Genomic DNA, 19613 nt, shown 5'->3' on the forward strand with positions numbered 1-19613 from the left:
CCACATCATGTGTAATAGGTCACCATTGTGTCTGCAGCATTTAGGGCATATTGGGGAGTCCCCGAATCCCCACTTGTGCAGCCTACAGTATACCTTATGCAATATTCTTTAGTTTAAGACAATATATCTTTTTATATATCACATTATATATATATATATATATATATATATATATATATATATACACACACATACACACTGCAAATGATACAGATTGCATACAAGGGGCGGGTATACGTGGTCTTTACTATTCTTGCAGCCCCACTCCTTTTTCTCCTCTTTTCTTGTTACCCTCACCAAAGAAGTAAATTCTCTTCTCCCTAGTCTGTTGAGAATTGCAGTTGTACACATTTTATCGAAGAATAAAAAAAATAAAATAAAGAGATCCATGCACACCCTCAAGAGTTAACTACAATATAATTTATTGCTGAAAAGTGCAAAAAATACAAAAATGCACAGCAAGCCAAAACTCCCACCTATCCTCTGTATATAGGACAAAAAGGGAACTGGAAACAAATTCGCTAGTGTTCTATACTTCCCTACATCAAAAAGGGAACAATTAAACCAGTGTAAAGATATAGCTGACTCCCACTAGGGAGAGCAACTGATAAATGCAGCAATCCACAGACACCCCCCCCCCCCCAAAAAAAAAGCACCCCCTATAATACCTGTAAAAATCCCTCAAGCCACCTCTAATCGAGCGGCCAGCATGTCATTCCGAAGAGGACCAGTGTGTCTCTGAAACACAGAAAATAATCGCACTGTTCCAAGATGGAATGATGCACATTACACACCAATCTGATGCGCCCATATTGCTCATGTCACCTGTCAATCAACGGTGCTATATAAAAAATAAGTTGATTAGTCACAGTAAAAGTTATCCAAGGTATGGTAAAGAGACTTCCTCGCTGACAGGTTTATTTATTCTCCAATGTTGATAAATTTCTGTTATTCTCATCCTGATATTTAAAGTGCAATAGTGGAGACAGATAAATATCCACATACCAGAAGTGTAGCGGCAGCTCCTGAAGAGCACACACTATGCGTTTTTTTTTTTTTTTCTAAAATTAAAGTTGCCTAAACTGCAGTTTGGTTTGGGAGTAATTATCTAAATTGGGTCTGACTGGACTGCAAGATCTTCAGCCTGGCCACAGGGGGCACTGTCTCTTCTGGCAGGCATAGAACTGTGGTTTAGTCAGGCGCTTAAGTTAATCTCTCTCGGAGCACGCCCAGTGGGAGTGGCGCTCTCACTGTGCTTCTGGGAGAGGGTACATAAGATGCCGACATCACGCGGTTCGGGGGTTCCGGGCCAGAATGATGTACTGATTACAGGGTCCTGGTCCTCCTGACCAGCCCCCAGGAAGGCTATGGCCTGGGGTGTGGATCCACCTGACTTTAATGTCTTGGAGCTGGCTAGCCCAAGGCAAGGAAACTAAAGGAGGATTCTGAGGTGGTTGGGTGCCGTCTCCAGTTCAGGAGAAACCCAATGTAGACCCAGTGTACTTCGAGCATTCCAGGGGAGGACTCTTTAGAAGAACAACACGTACGGGTTGGTTTTCTTAACAAGAGCCTGGAAGGGCTGAAGTAACCGAGAGAATCCGGTCTTGTGGATATCGCCAAGCGGGCTGAAAGATCCAGGTATCCTACAAGTGTTTCAAGTTTAGTTTCCCTACATGTTCTACAACAACATCAGTGGCAAAGACTTTGTCCCTGAGTAAGCACCAAGTTGGCTGCTAGGCCTTGTGAGAGAGGGACTGTCCAACTTGAGTGATCATCCAGTTGCGAATGGCTGTTGTCTGGATGCAAAGTAAACAAGTTCTTTAACGTTTTTGGACTTTGACACTAAAGAGTACCTGAACTTCCTTTTCCAACTCTCTGATCCCAAGTTGAAAGACTGTTCAATTGATTGAGTTTTGCAAATAAAATCCATTCAAGTGGCTCTATTGTCAGTCTCAAGTTACTGGGCCATCTACCACGGGACACCCCTAGACGTGCAACAAGGGTAACGGTAAGCCCAAAAATAACCAGCAGCTCCTTTGGGGGTTAGTGCTACATAGTATAAGTCCCTAGACCAGGGGGTGCCCAACACTGGCCATGTGGTCCATGGCACCCTCCGATGTGGCCCTCCATTGTCTTGCTCTGAGATGGCGGGGCAGCAAGCCCAGATTGAGGGTTCCCGACCCACCATCTCTGAGCATTAGTGCGAAGAATGGAGCCGCTAGAGGAAGCAGAGCCAATGCTTCCTGTATATCGCCGGCTCCTTCACAGGCGGAGTGATACCAAATATACTCTGCCTGTGACGGGAAGCATCGACTCTGCTCTCTACTGTGGCTACATGCTTCTGTCTAGGGATGAGCCGAACACCCCCCGGTTCGGTTCGCACCAGAACTTGCGAACGACCCCCGCGTTCGGCACGAACGTTAGAACCCCATTGAAGTCTATGGGACTCGAACGTTCGAATTGGAAAGTGCTAATTTTAACGGCTAATATGCAAGATAGTATGCTAAAAAGGGTTTGGCGATCTGCCTTCTGCCTCAGGGGACATGGGTCACTGCAAAAAAAAGTTTTAAAAACTACCGTTTTGGCGGGAGCACTGATTTTAATGACGATTAAAGTGAAAAAAAAAAGGGAAATATTCCTTTAAATATGGTGCCTGGGGGGTGTCTATATAGTATGCCTGTGAAGTGCCACGTGTTTCCCGTGTTTAGAACAGTCCCTGCACAAAATGACATTAAACGGAAATAACACCATTTAAAACTGCTTGCGGTTTTAATGTTATATCTGGTTCCTGCAATATGGTTGAAAATCATTCAGAAAAATGGCATGGGTAGCCCTCCCTGCCCATTACCAGCCTATTTGGGTCTTGTACGCACATTAAGGGGAACCCTGTACCCATATTAAAAAAAAGGAAATGCGTGTGGCCCCCAGGCCCTATATACTCAGAACAGCAGTATACAGGCGGTGCAAACAAGACAGGGACTGTGTAGGTTTGTTGTGTTAAGTTGAATCTGTTTGTCATTTTCAACCGGTACATTTTTAAAGTGTAGCTCCAGTCAAAAAAAATATCTTTAAGCTTTTTGGAAAACATAGGGAAGGGTTATCACCCCTGTATAATTTGTTTTGTCGTCCATCTTTTTTCATCTCACTTGCTGTTGTCTCCTTCCGTTTGCAAGTAGGAGATGTTTGTAAATTGGATGTTTGAAAGTAGGGGCCTGCCCTATATGCTCTGCAGAAATGGCGGAACAAGGTGTTGGTTTTGCAACAACATTGTAAGCCCTCAAAGTGACTCTTGGTGGCCGCTGGAGCGCCCTGCTGTGAACGATTATATCAAGAATTGTAATTACATGCCATTGTTGAACAGTGGTAGAAAAATTGACCTTTGGTGGTTGTGGTGCTGGTGCCACAACACTATAAGTCCTCACAGTTACTCTGGGTGGGCACAGGAAGGGGCCCTCCTGTGAAATATTATATCAAGAATTGTAATTACATGTCCCTGTTAAACAGGGGCAGAAAAATTGGGCCTTAGGCACTGGTGCCATCACACTGCAACCTCTGCCATACACTCTAGTTTTTTTGCAGGAATTAGCCCTGCTGCAAAGCATTGCATCAAAAATTTTACTTAAACGCCCCTGTTAAACAGGGGCAGAAAAATTGGGCCTTAGGCACTGGTGCCATCACACTGCAACCTCTGCCATACACTCTAGTTTTTTTGCAGGAATTAGCCCTGCTGCAAAGCATTGCATCAAAAATTTTACTTAAACGCCCCTGTTAAACAGGGGCAGAAAAATTGGGCCTTAGGCACTGGTGCCATCACACTGCAACCTCTGCCATATACTCTAGTTTTTTTGCAGGAATTAGCCCTGCTGCAAAGCATTGCATCAAAAATTGTACTTAAACGCCCCTGTTAAACAGGGGCAGAAAAATTGGGCTGCTGGCATCACCCAGAACCAAAAATGTTCTTCCAACATATCAGCGGAGGAGGAAGAGGATAGACAATCAACATAACAGGACAGTCACTCAGCATCAGCATAGGCAGTCTTGAAGGGATGTGGTATTTCAAAAAAAATTATTCGGTTACATCAGCTTCAGGTGCTTGGTAGCTGTGGGTGATCCAAGACTGATTCATCTTGATGAAGGTCAGTCGATCAACTGATTCGGTGGACAGGCGCACCCTGTGATCGGTAACAAAGCCACCAGCAGCACTGAAGGTGCGTTCCGAAAGAACGCTGGATGCAGGACAGGCCAGTAGCTCAATTGCATACTGTGCAAGCTCTGGCCAGTGATCCATCCTCAAGACCCAGTAAGCCAGAGGATTTTCAGTGGGAAAGGTGTCCAAGTCTGACCTTGCCCCTAGGTATTCCTGCACCATGTAAATTAGACGCTGGCGATGGGTGCTGGAACCAATCATACCTTGGGGCTGCGGACTAAAAAATTGTCTGAAAGCATCAGTCAGACGGCCACCTTCTCCACCGCTCCTTCTGACTGATGCCTCAGCAACACGTTGTCCAGGACCAGGAGTTTGTGACCTCCCAGTCTCTGGGAACGCGTTGCACAGAGCTTTCTGCAAGGCCTCCCGGAGATGTCTCATCCTCTGCTCCCTCTGCGATGGCAAGATAAGGTCGGCAACCTTACCCTTGTACCGTGGATCAAGGAGAGTGGCCAGCCAGTAATGGTCCCTCTCCTTGATCCGAAGAATACGAGTATCCTTCCGCAGGCTTTGCAGGATCAGGGAGGCCATGCAGCGTAGGTTAGCTGAGGCATTCGGTCCGGAGTCCTCTGGGTCACTAAGGACAACATGATCCGCAGCTACCTCCTCCCAGCCACGTACAAGTCCACGTGTTTCTTGGGACTGTAAATCATCCCTATAAGACTGCTGCTGCTGATGCTGAGTGCCAGCCTCCACCTCCATGCTGACACAATCATCCTCCTCCTCCTCTTCCTCCTCCTCACCCTCTTCCTGTGTGATGGGTGGCACAGCAGGAACACTGTCTGGATAAAGGGGGCCTTGAGAGGCAAGGAAGTCCTCCTCTTCCTGCCTCTGTTCTGCCTCAAGTGCCCTGTCCATTATTCCACGCAGCGTATGCTCCAAGAGGTGGACAAGAGGTATAGTGTCACTGATGCATGCACTGTCACTGCTCACCATCCTTGTGGCCTCCTCAAACGGTGACAGGACAGTGCATGCATCCCTGATCATGCCCCACTGGCGTGGTGAGAAAAAACCAAGCTCTCCTGACCCTGTCCTGGTGCCGTAGTCGCACAGGTACTCATTGATGGCCCTCTGCTGCGTGTGCAGCCGCTGCAGCATGGCCAATGTTGAGTTCCATCTGGTGGGCATGTCACATATAAGGCGGTTCTTGGGCAGGTTCAACTCCTTTTGGAGCTCAGCCAGCCGAGCAAAGGCATTAAATGATCGGCGGAAATGCACACAGACTCTCCTGGCCTGTTTCAGGACATCCTGTAAGCCGGGGTACCTGCCCAAGAACCGCTGCACCACCAGGTTAAGGACGTGAGCTACACAGGGCACATGGGTCAGTTGTCCCTGTCGGAGGGCGGAGAGGAGGTTGGTGCCATTGTCGCAAACCACCATTCCTGGCTTAAGCTGGCATGGCGTCAACCACCTCTCGGCCTGCCCCTGCAGAGCTGACAAAACATCCGCCCCAGTGTGGCTCCTGTCCCCCAAACAAACCAGCGCAAGCACGGCATGGCATCGTTTTGCCTGCGTACTTGCGTAGCCCCTGCAACGCCTACGGAGCACCGCTGGTTCTGAGGACAGAGCACTGGAAGAGGCCATGGAGGAAGAAGAAGAGGAGGGGGTGGAGGAGAGAGGTGTGTCACAACCAATAGTAGCATTTTGGAGGCGTGGTGGCGGAACAACCTCCAATACTACTGCACCTTGTCCTGCATCCTTCCCAGCAGCCAGAAGAGTGACCCAATGGGCCGTGAAAGACAGGTAACGTCCCTGTCCATGCCTGCTGGACCATGAGTCAGCGGTAATATGCACCTTACCGCTGACCGCCCTGTCCAGCGAGGCAAGGACATTGCCTTCCACATGCCGGTAGAGAGCCGGAATTGCCTTCCGTGAGAAAAAGTGGCGTTTGGGGACCTGCCACTGAGGAACCGCACATTGTACAAACTCACGGAAGGGGGCCGAGTCTACCAACTGAAAAGGCAGCAGTTGAAGTGCTAGCAATTTAGCCAAGCTAGCATTCAACCGCTGGGCATGTGGATGGCTGGGAGTAAATTTCTTCCGCCGGTCCAGCAGCTGGGGCAGGGACATTTGTCTGCTATAATCGGACGTGGATGTACCACTAGCAGAGTTCCCGGAAGCACTTGGCTGTGACACACCTAATTCTACACCTTCATTCCTCTCAGAGCAGGTTTCAGAGAGGACTGAAGGTCTAGTGGGGTTGGAGATGCCAGCTGATGAGGAGCAAGGAGAGGTCCGCTTTGTTCTTTGGTGTGGGTCTTTGAGGTATGCTTGCCAACGAGCTGCATGGCAGGTCAACATATGTCTGGTCAAGCATGTGGTGCCCAAGCGGCTGATGTTTTGGCCACGTGAGATACGCTTGAGACATATGTTGCAAATAGCAGCGGTGCGATCTGATGCACTCGTCTCAAAAAAGGCCCACACCAAAGAACTTTTAGAATAACGCGCAGAGGAAGCGCTCTGCGCAGGCGGAGCTCTGCGGTGTGATTCAGTCGGTGTGCTGCCCCTAAGCTGGCCCCCGGAGGGCATCCTGCCTCGTTGGACATGTGCCTCCTCCTCCTCCTCCTCCCTCCTTCCAGGCACCCACGTGGAGTCAGTGCCCTCATCATCCCCTCCCTCTTCATCGCTGTAGCAAACCTGGCAGTATGCTGCAGCTTGTGGAACATGACTGCCAGATTGCTGTCCTTCTTGAGCATCCCCTCTCTCTGTGCTCACGCTACTGCCTTCCTCTAGCTGAGTGTCATCATCAGAGCCCACCAAACACTGGGCATCCTCCTGGAGCATGTACCCAACACTGTGCTCAAAGAGTTCAGGAGACTCCTCAGGAGGACGTGGTGGGTCTAGGGAAGGAGTCACTGATGATGACATTGAGAGGAGGGACGACGATGTGTTAGCAGCTGCTTTTCTACTACCCTGAGACTGGGTGAGAGAGGATGAGGAGGATGAGGAGGATGAAGAGGGCTTGGTCATCCACTCTACCAAGTCGTTGGCATGTTGCGGTTCAACATGTCCAGCTGCAGAAAAGAAGGACAAGCATGTCCCATGGCCACGTGCTGATGACAATGCACCGCGTCCCCGACCAGCACTGTTGTCTCTAGACACAGAGCCTGCTTGCCCTCTTTTATCGGCTCGCGCCTGTCTGCCTCTCCTTGCTGGCCTTCCAGACATGGTAATGGCCTGAAGGGAGTTGGGTAAAACAGTAGTTGGGTAGTTTATATTGTGCTGGAGGCACACAACACCCACTAACTCCTGCAGATGCCTTTTTTATAGAACAGCAGAGTTAAAGGGGTATATACAGATGTATACTGTGCTGTGCTGGAAGCACACACAACTTCCAATAACTCCAGCAGATGTCAATCGGGCCCAAATAGAGAACAGCTATGTAGGTGGATAATAGCGGTATGTACTGGGTACAGAGCAGGCACACAGCACGCACTATCTCCTGAGTGACACTGCTGACTGCAAGCTCTATTGTTAAAGATGGACCACTAGCTATATAGGTGAGGTGAATATCACGGTGTATACTGCGGTCAGGGCACGCAGACAATAACCAGAAAACAGCAGAGTTAAAGGGGTATATACAGATGTATACTGTGCTGTGCTGGAAGCACACACAACTTCCAATAACTCCAGCAGATGCCAATCGGGCCCAAATAGAGAACAGCTATGTAGGTGGATAATAGCGGTATGCACTGGGTACAGAGCAGGCACACAGCACGCACTATCTCCTGAGTGACACTGCTGACTGCAAGCTCTATTGTTAAAGATGGACCACTAGCTATATAGGTGAGGTGAATATCACGGTGTATACTGCGGTCAGGGCACGCAGACAATAACAAGAAAACAGCAGAGTTAAAGGGGTATATACAGATGTATACTGTGCTGTGCTGGAGGCACACACAACTTCCAATAACTCCAGCAAATGACAATCGGGCTCAAATAGAGAACAGCTATGTAGGTGTATATAGTGGTATGTACTGGGTACAGAGCACGCAGACAGCACGCACTAACACTACTGACTGCAAGCTCTATTATTAAAGCTAGATCACTAGCTATATAGGTGAGGTGAATATAGTGGTGTATACTGCGGTCAGGGCACAGACAGTAACCACTACACAAGAGCAAAATAGTAAATCAGCCAAAAACGATTGGTGCGTAACTGTGTTGAAGGTACACAGAACACCCACTGCTTCAGATGCTAACAAACACTACACGAGGCCGCCTGAAAGGCAGCTTTATATAGTGTGGGGCGTGCACTACACAGTCTGAGCTATGATTGGCCACAGGCAGGATGCCTGTGGCCAACCATTGCTCTTCCCGCTACTGGCGCTGCGATTGGCCAAGCATGCGGGGTCACAGTGCATGCTTGGCCAATCGTGAGACAGCAATGCATTGCGCCATCGCAGTGCATTGTGGGCCACACGAATTTTGCCGCGAACGGCCCAAACGTTCGGAATTCGGCGAACGCACGAACGACCGATGTTCGAGTCGAACATGCGTTCGACTCGAACACGAAGCTCATCCCTACTTCTGTCACAATTATGCTTGGGGATGGTGGGTCGGGACACAGGAACCCACGATCTGGGACAGCAGCCACCAGTATCAGTACCAGCCACCAGTACCAACCAACAGTACCAGTCATAAGTACCAATCAGCAATATAAACCAGCTGGCTGCAGGAATCCTGAGGAAGAAGTGAAGATTGAGGTCAGTTGAGGAGCAGGTAAACCGCTTTGCATCAGTGTGAAAGCAGCCTTAGGCCCCTTTCACACGATCGGTCCAATCAGGACCACTGGTCTTTTTTTCAGGTGAACTCAAACGGACTCTCCATTCACCTCTTTAGAGAGGCAGATGTAAATGGACTTGTGTCCGTTTACACCCGCCTATCTGCAATGCGATCTCCTAAAAACAGAAGGGGATCTGTCCCCTTCTGTCTGGGCGGATCGGAGGGCCCTTAGGGTAGAGCGTGCTGCATCTGTGTCTGCTCTACATATGCAGAGTGGACACAGACCTGACACCCCCCCCCTTACGCTCATTGTGGCCCGCGACCAGTTACCAAAGTCGATAAAGTGGCCCTCACTCCTCAAAAGTTTGGGCACTCCCGCCCTAGACACTGCAACTCCAGGTGATGCTGTCTCAAAGCCAGAGATATATTTACAGGTATATTCAATGTGACCACATTAGGTTTTCCCGCAATGTACAGGTAACTTCCCATAGACAATTGGTAGAATGATACGATTTTTGCAATCTAATAGTTACTCACGGATCCAGCTGGTAAAGCAGAGATCTCCACTAATCTTACGTGGCGATCGATCTGTCAATGTGTGTGTGACACATACAATTCCTCAGCAAGTGGTTCCTCACCTGTGATTTTTCTGTGGATTTCCAGTTTTATGCAATGTTTCAAATGCTGTTACAGCAAGCTAATGGTAGTCCAACGGACATTTTGACCAATATCCAGTAGGTTCTGAGGAAGTTCTGGCATTTAGGAGGAACAAAAAATGCAAGACTGTTACACTGGGACAGCACCCCTGCTTTATACCGACCTCAGCCTATATCTTGTCCCCTCAGGGGGTATCGTTTTGACAGCAAATGATGAACCACCACCGTGGAAACTACAAATCTGAATGTCTCACTCGAGATTTATCCTGCATACCAGACCCTCTGGACATTGATGAAAATGTCCGTTGGACTACCATCAGCTTGCTGTAATGGCATTTGAAGCATTGCATAAAACTGGGAATCCACAGAAAAAAATAAATAAAAAATAAATAAAATAAAAAAATCGGATGAGGAACCACTTACTGAGGAATTGTATCGCACATGCATTGACAGATCGATCGCCACATAAGATTAGTTGAGATCTCTGCTTTACCAGCTGGATCCATCCACCATTACCAGCTGGATCCATCCACCATTACCAGCTGGATCCATCCACCATTACCAGCTGGATCCATCCACCATTACCAGCTGGATCCACCCACCATTACCAGCTGGATCCACCCACCATTACCAGCTGGATCCACCCACCATTACCAGCTGGATCCACCCACCATTACCAGCTGGATCCACCCACCATTACCAGCTGGATCCATCCACCATTACAGATTGCAAAAATTGCATCATTATACCAATGGTCTATGGGAAGTTACCTGCACGTTGCTGGAGATAGCTATATCTTTACACTGGTTTAATTTTTCCCTTTTTGACGTAGGGAAGTATAGAACACTAGGAAATTTGTTTCCCGTTCCCTTTTGTCCTATATACAGGGGATAGGCGGGAGTTTTGGCTTGCTGTGCATTTTTTCATTTTGCTCTTTTAAGCAATAAATTATATTGTAGTTAACTCTTGAGGGCGTGCATCGATCTCTACTTTTTATTCTTCGATAGAGTACAATTGATCACACCCCCCTCCCCCCGATACCTAATCGATGAGTACTGCTAGTATATGAATCTTGGGAATCAAATTTTTCTCTATTTTTGTAGTTGTACACATTTGGGACTACAATTTTACAGCTATAGGATAAGCTATTGGAACGTCTTACCCAAAGGTAGGTGGTGGAGAGCTGGGGTGGTGAGGTCTTGCTATCCACCTTTCCCAATCAGGGAACGCTTTGCATTCATTCAGAAAAATCAAAAACATTCTCTGAAAGGGTACTGTGCCGAGTGGTCGCCCTCCTATGTTCACAATGCAGGAGAGCAGTCCTTTAGAGCGGGAAGCTAGTGGTGATAATTGGAGGGCATTATACCTATACAGAAAATGCGTTGGGTTGAAGATGGAACATCTGTTTAATATACAGGTGCATTCTGACTTCATGACATTTACGTCAGGATGTATGTGACATCATGACGAAACACATTCACGTCATGACACAATGTCATGATGCATGTGCGGGTCCTTTTGACGTCACCCACAGATGTGGTATTAGATTCATTGAACCACCATAGTAAAAGCCCAATTTGTTGCCAACATCTCTTAAAGTTAGAGAAGGAGAATCAAGGGTAACCCCCCCATACATTGGGAGTGGATGGACAGATTCTAATTATTGAATCAAATTAGTATAAATATAAAGTTTATTCATACACAAATAAAATAAAAATCTCATGAATCAAAGGGAATTATTATAGATGCGGTATGACAGATCACAGATGTGGTATGACACAGCCATGCCATTAACTTAAATGATTAGGTCCAATTACTGAAATCATCCAATTGCCATGTTATAAAACCTTGTCCAGAGGCGAAACCTGTTGGGCTGAGGGATTTTTTTGTGACTTATTTTTTATTTATAGAAGTGTGCTACAGAAACAATGAGAGTAACTTCACAGAATATGCAAATAGAAAATGGCTTAAGGAACCACCAAAAGGCGGTTATACCCTTCCGGGGAATGAAAGGTGAAAACAAGTAGCAGCAATAAGAACGCAACAAGTTACATAAGTTGAAAGAACCATCTGTGGTCAGGTCATACTTGGGCTAACCACGCATTAATAGAGAGTCTCTGTCCACCAGAGGTAACTACCGAGTCATGGGGGGGGGGGGGGTCTGCTGTTGGGTATCCACCGCGGGGTGTCCAACTGGGGTTAGTGCACCCCCATTTTTGGTTATATTAGAACAACAACCAAAGAATGAATGAGAGGGAAAGGGTAAAAAAGAAAAAAGAAAAAAAAGATACAGGAAAAGGGGGAGCAGGGTGGGGGTGGGTTAAAGGGAATCGCCCCCAAGGAGCAGGAAGCCTCAATACCAATCAGGCAGTGGAAATTGCATATCGTGTATTGGAGGAATTCATTGGAGAAGCGGAAAAGATCCCAGTAAAACCACCTGATCTGACTTATGCCGGACAGCCAGAGGTCAGATCCTCCATCCGTTCAATGTCATCCACTCTTGTGAGCCATTGGGCTACCGTTGCTTCCACTGGCACGGAATACATGCCCATGCTGCATTAAGGAGGTGTTTAAGACGGGACTTATGATACTGTTTCCCGGTTAAAGGGTTAAGGTTGAGTTAAGGCCCATACACACGATCGGACTTTGACAATGGTCCGACTGACTTGTTTTATCAGACAATCCGACCGTCTGTATGCTCCATTGGACAATTGTAGTTGCTTTTTCAAATGTACAAATATTTGCTGTGCATGCTATCAAACTTTGACAACAAGTGTCCCGATGGAGGCTAATCCGATCGAGTCTACACAAGTCCATCGGACCAAAGTACAAACACGTGTGCTCAGAGCCAATGGTAAACATCAGCCAACAATAGCAGAAGCTGCCCAAAGGATGGCGATAAAGAGCTTAAAAAAAAACACACACACATGATTTAGTGAAAGTTGGCTGAAAATGTTCTGCCGTGTGTATGCAGAACAAGTTCACGGCCAACGCCCATTTGGACAAAAATCCACGGAAAAGTCAGATGGAAGTCCAATCATGTGTATGAGGCTTAAGACTGCAGCTGAGCCATCATGCAGGGAAATGTCCGAATTTTTGTATGAGTTGAACTGGTTGTCGAAAAGTTTGGGACATTCCTAGACGATATGTAGGATGGTGCTGTATGCAGGGCACAGTGCCAGCAGTGGGCAAAACCGAAGGAGTTCTATACCAGCTCATGATTTTGTAGGCATTTTACTCTTCACTTTGAATGAGCACATTTTTCCCCATTGGGGAGAACCGGGCCATGCTGCAGGAGGCTTAAAGGAGATACTTATGTGCTGACTGAATTAGTGGCGGAATTAGTGGTGGATTAGGGCAGTATTGCCATCAGGCTGGAACATGCGCCGTGGTGTGTTTGGCTTAAGGTAGGCAGTCAAGCCTCTCAGTAGCCACAGTGACCCTTAAGACTAGTCCAAGCTTGTAGTTAGTGGGGATAGGTCAATACATTGACCTCCAACCCAAGACACCCCTCCATCCAAACGGGATTTGTCAACCGCAACAGAAAAAACATTTGCTGGTTGGTGATATGCTATGGTATCTCCTTCTGGATGGTGACATTTGTGTACAACCTCCAGGATTGGAAAATCCTGCCTCTGCACCAGACATTTCTCTTTATAAGTACCGTAAGTTTATATGCCTGGCATCTCTTTGACTTGTACTCTTGACTGTAGTACGTGTTTGACTTGTACTATGTGTTTTGTAGACACTTAATAAAAGTTATGTTTTAGGCCATGGTGGTTTGACACGTGGGTTCCGCACATCCCTGCTGGTTGTTTGGCAGGCCACCCTCTATTCTGTGGAATTGTTGCTTTTGCCCGAGGTCTAATTTTATAAATGGCAGGGTTCTTGTAACACAAATGACTACGAATCACTATCCCAGGAGGCATGCCAGGTGTCTTCTAATGAAATTATTATAAACACAAAAGGATGGAAATATTGTGGAGGCCTTTAGACACATGTCTAAACTATATGAAAACATACCAGAGAGAGTTTGGTGGGAAGCCTTGATGCAGTATGTATATTAAAAGAAAAATCAGTTTGCGGTTTGAGAATATTGTCTAGACCTCATTCACATAATGATGCAGAATTTTTGGCAGGCTGGGATAAATTACAGGCCGTTCGTGCAGTATTTATTGGACTAAGCCCTTGTACACACGGTCGGACATTCCGACAACCAAATCCGGATTTTGTCTGACGAATTTTGTCCGAAACTGTTGCATACACACGGTCGCACGAAGTTGTCGGAAAATCCGATCGTTCAGAACGTGATGACGTTATTTAGTTACGACGGGACTACGTTCAGGCTAGTAGCCAATAGCTTTGATGTAGGAATTTGATCTGAGCATGCGTGGCACTTTGATCGGAATTCTCTACACATGATTGGAGTATGTCCGATCGGAGCATTTTGTCAGAAAATTTTACCAACAAGTTGGAAAACTTGGTCCGCCGGATACTCAGACGGAAACAGTCCGACGCAGACCCCACAGAGTCGGAATATCCGACAAAACGGTCCGATCGGATACATTCCGTCGGAATCTCCGACCGTGTGTACAAGGGCTAAGAGTAGTTAAATCAAAAAAAAAAAAAACTGAAGAACAGACTATCATGAAATTTAAGATGTTGAAGAACAGATTTTATGTAAATCAGGGTTGTCCAACCTGCAGCCCGACAATTGTAAACTTATCTAAAAATGTTGATTTTTTTGGGGGGGGGGGATTCTCTAAAAATGCATTTACGCTTAGTGAACACATGCGGGCAAAGACAAAATTTTACAGTGTCTTTACCATATTTTTATAAAATGTTATCGTCCTAAAAAAAATTAAATACAGTAAATAAAAAAAATAATAATAATCTCCCACTCTTCACAATCACGTCTTATGTCTTCGGAAGCCCCTTTATTTGTGAGCAACTATTTAGTAAGGATAAAACACATGGGAGGGTAAAATTAGAACTAAATTATCTGATGAGCACCGTGAGAATACATTAAGAATTGCTACTACACCCGCCGAACCAAATATTGCTGCGTTCGTTCAGGGGTGTCCAACTCAATCACATCAGCATTATGACTGACCTCAAAGGGCAGGTTGCATCTGTAAGACTAACGCATCCAGGGCTTTTTTTTTCTCCAGAGAATAGGTGCGTGAGCTCAACCACCCTCCCCCGCAGACGCGCCCCCCCCCCCCCCCCAACCAACAAACCTGATAAAATGGTGGGAGGATCTTAAAGTGGCAATAAATAGCAGAAGTACATTGTGCATTACATACTGCAGAGATAAGGGGTGCGCTACGTACTGAGTGCAGGGTTCAGGAGTGTGCGGGTTCAGCTTTCTAAAACAAAAATAAATAAATTTCTGAAACCCCCCCCCCCCCCTCCGCGTGTCAAACGCAGCCTCACTGTGTCATTAATTGTAGCCCTGTGCCCATCAATTGTGGGACAGGCAGCAGGTTAGGTGGCGGCTCCCGTGTCCTCCATGCTTTTCCTCCTACTAGGTTTCCAATAAGAGCGCCAGTCCTTTCAGCCAATCAGGTGACTGGTATTTGACCCGCGCTTCCTGATTGGCGGAGTGGCGGTTCAGTGTTAGAAAAGCAAACAAATATTCGCTTTTCTAACATCTGGGTGGGCTTCGATCAGGGTCCATCCCATTTTGAAGCCCATTAGAGCAGATTGCTCTAATCAGGTGCTTCAAAAAAATTTAATAAAAATAACCCCCCCCCCCCCCCGCTGTAATTCAGGCAACCGGCTTCTGAAAAGGGGCCGGCCACATATAGATACATGCAAAGCATGCGTCTATCCATTAAGCATATAAGGGGTAGCCTGGAGAAAGGGGGCAGTGCCCGGGTGCCCCTAATGGACAGGGCGCAACTGTCTGCACCACTCTCCCCCATCTCTGCATGCACCTCCCTTAGAGTTGCCACCGCATCCCTTTAAACCCGAACACATATGAGTTACACAGGTTCTGAGGCTAATTAAATGTAGATAAGCCGCCAAGCGAGTTTAATTACCACCTTAATCAGCCACAGAACCTGTGTAATATGCTTTTGGGTTTAAAGGGATGAGGTGGCAACCATAACCTCCCTCCAGAGCCCACATCTCCCCTCCCCCAAAGCTCCTAACATCTCGCCTTTTCCAAAAATACACAACTTTTTTTAGTACCTCCCTGAAGTGTAAGTGGCTCCTCTTCTCTCTCACTTGCAGGGAGATCGTTGGTTGGCATCTGAGCACCCGGCAACATGATGGTAAATCGCAGTGCAGCTTACCACAAGATGCCCCATCCCACCTATGACCACATTGCATCTGCATCTCCCTTATCCTGGCCATGAGTGCAGGGCAGGCAGGGATCTGGGGAAGTCACAGAGGAAAGGTGTCCTTGTAAACACATAAGGCTTGAGTGGAGGGCATAAGGCTTGAGTGGAGGGCATAAGGCTTGAGTGGAGGGCATAAGGCTTGAGTGGAGGGCATAAGGCTTGAGTGGAGGGCATAAGGCTTGAGTGGAGGGCATAAGGCTTGAGTGGAGGGCATAAGGCTTGAGTGGAGGGCATAAGGCTTGAGTGGAGGGCATAAGGCTTGAGTGGAGGGCATAAGGCTTGAGTGGAGGGCATAAGGCTTGAGTCGTGGGCATAAGGCGTGAGGGGAGGGTGAGTGGAGGACGAGGGGAAGGCGAGGGGAAGGCGAGGGGAAGGCGAGGGGAAGGCGAGGGGAAGGCGAGGGGAAGGCGAAAAAAAATAAATCACAGATTTGATCAGACACATAGGCCACAGTGACCGCACATGAACAGGGAGCAAATGGGGAGAAACCCAATAACCCTGTGGAAACAGCAGAACAGAGGTAGAGGTTATAGAGCGCTAGAAAGGGGCAATAGAAGTGCATAGATTTTTTTATGCCCGTCCCCTCAACAGTAGTGAAAATCTGGGGCCAAAAAGGGTAATATAGTAAACTGACTCCTGGGTGTGGGGCCCCAGATATCCCCAGCATAGTCATGACAGATTGAGAGTTGCCAATCTGTCACAGGCTATTTTGAACGAGGGCCAAGTAAGAGTCCTGGAAATAGGCTTGTCATTTGTTCCCACAATGGATTTTTTGTTATTTGAATGAGTAAAAGACATAAATGAGTTTGCACATAACCCTATGACTAAGGCTGGTCATAGATGGAGCGAATTTCTTTCCTGCAACATGCTGTTCCAGCAGCTACAAACCGGATCGGGTGCAGGTGCCGCCATTCCAGCTAAGGGAAACTGGCAGTGGAGTGCAGCTTTACTGCCGGCTTCCGACTGCACATGCGCGAGTCCCGCTGCACTTTGTGAATGGCCAGCTGGTCTTCTGGGACACACACAGGTGCCAGAAGACAACGGGGTGCTCGCTGAGGAGGACCCAGCTGAATCAGAAGTACACTTGTACGTCCAAAAAAGTACTATTGGGAAAAAGAAAAAATTCAATATCCAAAAACGAGGGGTAGAGAGGTGGCGGACCTCTCAAAAGTGGGTGGAACACCGCTCCAAAGGGGTTGTAAACCCTCGCTTGTGTTTTTTGAATGCATTCAGGTGATAAAAACAGCAGCTGGCAGTGACCCCCCCCCCCCCCGTTTTACGTGCCTGAGCCCCGCATTTCCCTTGGCAGGGACGCTTTGTCCCTCTCCACGGGGTCCCAGCTCTTGATTGTATAGATTTTGATAGCAGCATTGGCTTCCGTTGCTGTCAAACAAATCCAATGATGAGGGCGTCGGGGGGGGGGGGGGGGGGGGTGCAAGTCTGGCATTCAGATCTTTGGACGCAGATGCTGGACTTGGAAGCGTGCCCGCAAGGTACCCCCCCCCCCCCCCCCGGAGATCGCTTCTCGTAGGGGGTTATCAGATGCTGGGAGTAGCCGCGATCAGGGCCTCTGTGCAAAACCTGCTGCACAGTGGAGGTAAGTATGATAGGTTTGTAAAAAAAAATATATATATATATATATAATAATAATAAAAAAAAAAAAAATATATATATATATATATATATATATATATATATATATATATATATATATATATATATATATTAAAAGCCAGCAGCTACAAATACTGCAGCTGCTGACTTAATAAATGGACACTGACCTGTCCCAGGATCCACTGATGTCGGAAGCCGAGACCGATCGATCGGCTCTCAGCTGCTGCCGCAGCCATTCTAGGTGAAGGAATCAGGAAGTAAAGTCTTGCGGCTTCACTTCCCGGTTCCCTACTGCACATGCGCGAGTCGCGCAGCGCAATAGGAATGGTCCGCGCTGTCTCTGGGACCCGTGTGTGTCCTAGACAGCGCTCCGGGACAAGAAGAGACAGACTCCCATGGAAGTCTATGCCCGGAAGTGGGTGCAAATACCTGGAACCCCGCTTTAAGTACATCGTCAATTACCATCCCACTATAGCCACCTTTAATGCACTTCCCTATGTGCATAAACATCTTGAAAGACCTCCTGGCCAACCTATTGTGTTAGGGAATTAAAATCTCATGGGGGGGGGGGGGCAGGTATAGTAATTACATTGTAAGACCTTATGTACAGGCATGGCCCTCTTATATCGAAGAAACAAGAGCTTTTGTAAACAAGCTGTCAGATATAGTGGTTTCAGAGGATACCTTTTATCGCCAGCTTGGATGTGGAAGCCCTTTATAATGGGTAGCCTTTGGGTTTAAATGTGTGTGAAAGTTTCCTCCAGATTAGAAGTCCTTTATACTCATACGGTTTATACTGTAACAATTATTTCCTATTCAATGCAAATTGTGTAAATATATTATATATATATACACACACACACACACACACACACATACAATGCATGGGGACAGCTTGCCGCCCCACCTAAGCCAACCTATTTTAAGACAATTGTGTTCACAGTGGATATGCTTCCGACAAGGTTCATTGACAACTTGTTTGAACTATGGAAGGACACTAAAGAATCCTTCCAACAATTTGTGGAATGCCTCAATGACAATACTATCGGGATACATTTCACTAGTGCGATACTGTGCATTGGGAGACCATCAACTTTCTAGACCTGAAAAAAGGTAGCGATGTAGACAGGGCAATACATACTACCATCTATCGCAAAACCACGTAGACAGTCTTCTTCACTGGACAAGCAACCACACCCAAGTCCCTCAAAATGGGGGTGCCCACAGGGCAATTAATGATAGTGTAATTGCTCCACACTAACAAACTAAAGTCCATGTGCCATCCTGTAAAGTATTTTAAACAATATAACAGTCCATGGATAAACCGTGAAAACATATGTTGATTATGATGAGGCAGAACTCACTTTGGCAAGGGATCTTCAGCCAGCTGTATGGCCTTCCACTATTAGAATCACAGCGCAGGAAGCCAGGTCATGCTACTGTGAACATTTGAGAGGATTTGGTCTAACAAGATGGCCGCTTCTGAGGACTGCTTCTCTGACATCTCTTGACCTATTGGACTATCTTCCATCTTGATCTGAAGTCCAGACGTGGAGGTCCCATACTTTGGTGTTTACACCATATGCCTTGTTGACTGAGCTTATGCCCATTTGAGTCCTCTTACTCCGGTAAGCCTCCTCACTAACCGGTGGTGGTTCTATTGTCCGTGTCTTCACTTCAACACTGAGGTCACGTGGAATTCCACTTCTGGCTACATAATCTGTTTCACCGTTTATCCAAGGACTGTTATATTTTATATTTATTTTTTTTATTTAACAATAAACACCTTTAAATGATGGCACATGGACTTTAGTTTGGGTGTGAATTTCGCATCACTTTTCAGGTTTTTTTTGTGGTCATTGCACAGTATATACCAATTTTTCCATTTATATTTCATAATCGCTCCACACAAATAGAATTACAACAAGGGCATGATGTACTCTGAGTGATTCACCCAAAGAAGCTACCGCGGGAAGGACCTGTGGAAATCAAATAATCGGGTGAAACCCGAGAGATTTGCTATTGGGCCAACAAAGTTATGATAGATTTTAATGTAAAATGTAC

General features: G+C 46.8%; 1 protein-coding gene across 3 annotated transcripts in view; it reads right to left on the reverse strand.

Moving 5' to 3' along the window:
* The window catches only part of IRAG1 (inositol 1,4,5-triphosphate receptor associated 1), a 213544-nt gene that overhangs the window by 39538 nt on the left and 154393 nt on the right, over positions 1-19613 (reverse strand). The gene's annotated exons all lie outside the window — the stretch shown is intronic.

The sequence above is a fragment of the Lithobates pipiens genome, unplaced genomic scaffold, assembly GCF_037356315.1.
Source record: "Lithobates pipiens isolate NorthernLeopardFrog02 unplaced genomic scaffold, aLitPip1_a1.2 Scaffold_24, whole genome shotgun sequence".
Taxonomy (NCBI): Eukaryota; Metazoa; Chordata; class Amphibia; order Anura; family Ranidae; genus Lithobates; species Lithobates pipiens.